At 30.3% G+C, this 5,166-nt stretch overlaps 1 long non-coding RNA gene across 3 annotated transcripts; it reads left to right on the forward strand.

Annotated features, from left to right (window-relative positions):
* The first annotated feature begins 704 nt into the window (after positions 1-704).
* LOC120091746 lies at positions 705-4,595 on the forward strand. Of its 3 annotated transcripts, XR_005485826.1 has the most exons (4): positions 705-1,204; positions 3,815-3,909; positions 4,050-4,114; positions 4,488-4,595. It is a non-coding gene; the product is annotated as an uncharacterized LOC120091746 (long non-coding RNA). The 3 variants fall into 3 exon arrangements; XR_005485825.1 differs by having other exon boundaries at positions 3,763-3,909; positions 4,050-4,553; XR_005485824.1 differs by having other exon boundaries at positions 4,050-4,553.
* The last annotated feature ends 571 nt before the right edge of the window (positions 4,596-5,166 follow it).

Genomic DNA, 5,166 nt, shown 5'->3' on the forward strand with positions numbered 1-5,166 from the left:
GCAAGTTAAATTTTTTTTTATTTATATTATTTTACATTAATGATTACTTATTTCTCTTTTTTTTTTTCTTTTTTTTTTTTTTTTTAATTTTATGTTTCATGGATAGTTTTTTAATATTTCAATATAAATGACAATCTATCCTTTTATGTTTGGGCGTCAAATCTATAGGCATGCAAAAATGTCAATGAAAAATGAAAATGTCAATATATTGTAAAAAAAATTAATACATTGTTTATAGAAGTTCAAATAAATTCAAAACAATATATTTTTTTTTAAGAAATATCATTTTAAAACAACAATTAAGTAGGGATAAATAAATATTTAATAATTAAATAGAAACCTATCATTTTGGATTATGTCTAACATGTGTATTCCAAAACCCACCAAATACCACTATTTATAGGCAATTTGACAAGTATGAAGTGGATTACATGGTCATTAATAATCTATAATGTTAAGACACATACAACACTTTAGGAAATGAGAGCATGACACATCACTACTACAAAAACTGTATTACTTGAAGTTTGGAACTTTTGGATACTTGTAACATGTAAATTTGATGAAAAACGTCAAGAATAATAAAAAAAACGGAGGTTGGCGAAATTTTCAGATTTTTTTTATTTCGATTTTACTTGATGCTTTATAAATGTCAAGTAATTTGTGGTTTATTTTTTTTTTCAAAGGTTACATATATAAAAGAGATGAGAAATTAGGGGAGATGCTCCCAAACCCCCGAAACCACACCAAAAACCTACCTCCGACGGGCTCCTTCTACAACTTCCTCTTAATCACCTCCTAAGCCTTCGAAGAAGGCTAGCAAGGCTACGATTAAGGAGACACTTCTAACTCTGAGGTTCTACATAACTGCTTTTGATGAGATGGAGACACTTCTCAACACTGAAATCAACAAGAATTTGAACCAAGCTAAGTTTGAGTCTTTGCTCCAAGAGAAATCAAATCCCATCTTCCATTAGCCAGTATTTCATTTGCTTTATCTGGTTTTCTATTTCTTATGTCTTCCTTCGGCTTTGTTTGGAAGTGTTTTGAAGTATATGTTTTATATTAAACCAATATTCTAATTATAACATATTATTATGGCTAATTTTGTTGTGGGTTTTTTGTTGCAGATCAATTCTTGCTTGCTTCTTTTCTGCAAGGAGGGAGGCGACTGGAAGTTTGAAAATTTTTCTTTCTAATGAAGGTAGTTTGATTGCTATGTTTGAACTCACTTTTCCAATATATTTTATACCTTTATGTAATTTTTCTACTTCTCCCATTTTTCTTGCATTTAGTAACCATTTGGTTATGTTTGTTTTGATGGTTAGACACAAGAAGGAGATGAAGTTATCGACATAGATAGGACAACACTATTGTTAAAACCAAAGAATAATATTGAAGGGGGATTGTCAGTTTCAGAAAAAGATAGACCGGTGTTTAGACCTCCTGAGAGAAGATCTCATCTATATATGATTATTATTGACATGCATTTGTTGTTTTATAACTCCTAAACTAAACTAGAATCTTACATGGCTAAGCTTTTGGAGTTAAATTTTAGAGATTTTCAATTATGGTAGGGATAGGTGGTTTTTCTTCATATAAAGGAGGTAATTCTCCAATGGACTAAATTTAGTTAGACCAACATTGTTGTAGTAACCAAATTTAGTATTAATGCAAGAGAATTGATGGTCTTGTCCTCTGTTTTATCGTTCTATTATACTGCATAATTGCTTCTGAGGTTCCAAATTATGAGTTGATTTGTCATTTTGAAATCGCATTTTATCTTGTTATTTGGATAATATCTCATATGTGCTTATTTCATTTTTGTAGTGTTTAGGAACAACATTTATTTTGACTTTTAAGGAAAGAATTGATGACATATTGCATATTAATTAATATTTCATTCATTTATGATTCTTAAAAATTCTCACTTTCTAATTGGAACCTGATTCATAGTCTTCAAATTAAGTGTCAAGGTTGTTTTGAGGTAAGACTTATCTAAACGTTTTTTCAATTTTGATTTAGGATTCTGAGTTGATATATTTATATTATGTGTGAAAGCTCTAAGGAGTTATATGATGTTGGTTTTTATATCCTAAAACTCGTAATTTGTAAACAATAAAATTATTCTATTATTAATAAATATGTTAATGAGGTTTTATTCAATAAAGTTGTTATTGAATATATGAATTACTCATTTCATTTTAGAAAGAACCTAAATCCAATAAACTAAGATCCATGTCTATTACATGAATACTTGGACTTTATGTAGCGACATAAAAGTGGATCAAGTTCGAGTAGATAGTCAAAATAGTCTAGATATCTTATCCTAGAAACATTATCAGATGCGACCCACTTTGAATTCAGAACAAACGATGTGATTCTAAATCATTCATGTAAAGACATCTGAGTGGGAGCATTCTGTGCAAAGAGTTTGTATAAGACCGGACCAAGAAATAAGTGACTCTTACTTTATAACGTTGTTTACTGTATAAGACTAGCTATTTCAAAGCGATGACCTAGGTAACTTGACCTTAATCCTGAGCTAATTATGAATTTCTGTTTATTCGGGATTATTCTTAGATTTACATAGGTGAGGGTTGACTCAACAACGTCGGTTCAATAAGCCTCCCATTTCAGGAGTAAGACCGGGTAGATAGCTAGGGACATCGGGTGCAAGATAGAATTCACTCCTACTCGCTTTTAAGGATAGTAGAGAGGTTGTTCCCTTTAAAGTGTTGACTCCAGGTCTTGAACAAGGGGCCCCACCCTCTCATTGACTCGAGAGAGTCTCAATTTAATGATTGGATAAAAAACCAATTGTTCATTAGAGGATCAGTGGGACTTAAGGAACAAGATGTAATCTCGGGGGTGAAATAATTTTTGACCCAGCCGTTATTACGAACAACCTGTGAAGGGATGACTTACTGATTATGGTTATATCGAGCGGATAGAAATATATCTACAGTGTGGGGAGTGCAACTACTGGGCTTTAGTGGAGTGATTCGGTAGTAAACAAATGTTGGTTAATTGGGTTAAAGAGTTTAGCCGGTTAATCCTAGATCATTGAAGCCCATGATCTATAGGTCCATGAGGTCCCCCTACTAGCTCATATCAGACTAAATTTTAGAATTGTGTGATAAACAAATTTGAAGCATTTGAATTTGATTTTTTGGAGTAAAGTGTTAAATATATCCGATATATTTAACCTAATGTTTAATTGTGAATTAAACGTGAAGAGAGAGAGAAAGATGTTTAAATAAGATTTAAATATCAAGACTATGAATAGGGATTCATATTAGTTAGGATTAGCGTTGGATTTAATATTAAATTGTCTAATTAATTATTTAATATTAAATTAATTTTAAATTAATTATTATAATTAATTTTTAAATTAAATGAAATTGGTCAAAGCTGGATTGAAAGTCAAAATTGTTGACTAGGTCAAAATTTGATAAAAGTCAAAATGTTGACTTTGGACTTTGAGGATCAAAGAATTGACCTATGACCAAGTTAGTGGAAAAATCCAACATTATTTTAGTGGGAAAATCCTAATTTTGGATTGCTAGGTGTCAATCGTACTTGAAGACACTAATCCCACTTTGAGTTAGTGGAATTTAAGTGTCAAATTCTTATCAAATTAAATCTGTATGATTTGACCTATAAATAGAAGAGTTCTATGATGTTTAATCTTCTTGGCAAAGTGGACTTTTATGATATTTTAAAGAAAAATCTTAACCTAATTCTCTCTCAATTCCTTAGCTTTTTCCTCTCAAAATTAGTCATTCACTGGATCCCATCATCCTGTTCTAAGGCCGGAGAATAGTCGAGAAGACTCTCATGGTGGTCTACGAACCGTTCGTGGGGAGATTGAAGCAGATTTGAGAATCAACTTAGGCTACAAAGATTGTATACTCTCTATCCTTTTTATTTTATGTTTATTGCATGTTTATCTTTTGAAATTAACATAATTAGAATACTTTAGATCCTTTATCGCTTCCATTGTACATGTATTCGTTTCTTCATATGATGTGTAACTTTTGTTATAGGACCCAACTCCATTGCCATATCTTTTCGAAAAAATGTATCAAAGAACTATGACATCTCATTGGAGGTACTTAATTCATTCCATATACTATTGTTTTTTTAGTTTGTAGCTTGATTAACCGCATTTTTGGCTTGAAACTCCCAAATCATATCATATTCAATGCCTTCGATAGTTTTAGTTTGAGTTGAGCTTCACATTTACGGATGCACGGGTTAACTTATAGCCATATTCAATGTTTTGATTTCAAAAGAATGATTTAGTTTCAAGCTCAAATGTGATTTTTTATTTGTATTTCATGTTAGGTTTGTGAATCATGTTACTATTTGAGTTTTCCTTAAGTTTTCAGGACTTTATAGGTTATGGTGCTTAATTTTAATAATTTTTAAATTATTTCGATATATATGTTGTGGTTTTTGGTATGTTATTTTAATATATGTAGGTGCTAAAACAACAATTCAAGGTGAGATACATTATTCTTATGGAGGCGGGAGCATAGTGAGGAAAATTTGGCTATAATTACGAATTTTTGGAATTGTTCAATAGGGGGTGGGGGAAGGGGGGTTGATTGTATGGAAATGTGTTCAAATGGGGTTGATAGTTAGTTATACTCTTGAAATTGTTTATATGGGGTTCATATTCTTCTAACTTAAAAATTGTTCACTTGAACTTTGTTATGAACTTTGTTAACATGAGGTTGTTATTTGACAATATATATGTTCAAGATATATGAACTTTCTTACGTTGGTGGAAATTTTGGGTTGATTGATGCTTAAATTGTTCATATATATGTGTTGTTTGTTTATTTAATTAATAAATAATTATCCTCTTCAATTAAATTATATCATTATTGGATCTCAAAACAAGAGTAATTATAGGTAATTTCTAATAATATATTTTTTTTTTAAAAAAAAACACATACAAACTTGACAAGCAAAACGTATCAAGTACTCATTAAGTTGTCAGTTTTTGGATTTCAAGAATAAATTACATTTGACATGTAAAAACTGTCAAGTTATGAAAACTTTGATCCATAATAAATGTCAAGAATTTAAATACTTGACATTTAAAATAAGTCAACATATGCCATATACTTGACAATTATAAAATATCAAGTAAAT

Source organism: Benincasa hispida, chromosome 11 (assembly GCF_009727055.1).
Source record: "Benincasa hispida cultivar B227 chromosome 11, ASM972705v1, whole genome shotgun sequence".
Lineage (NCBI taxonomy): Eukaryota > Viridiplantae > Streptophyta > Magnoliopsida > Cucurbitales > Cucurbitaceae > Benincasa > Benincasa hispida.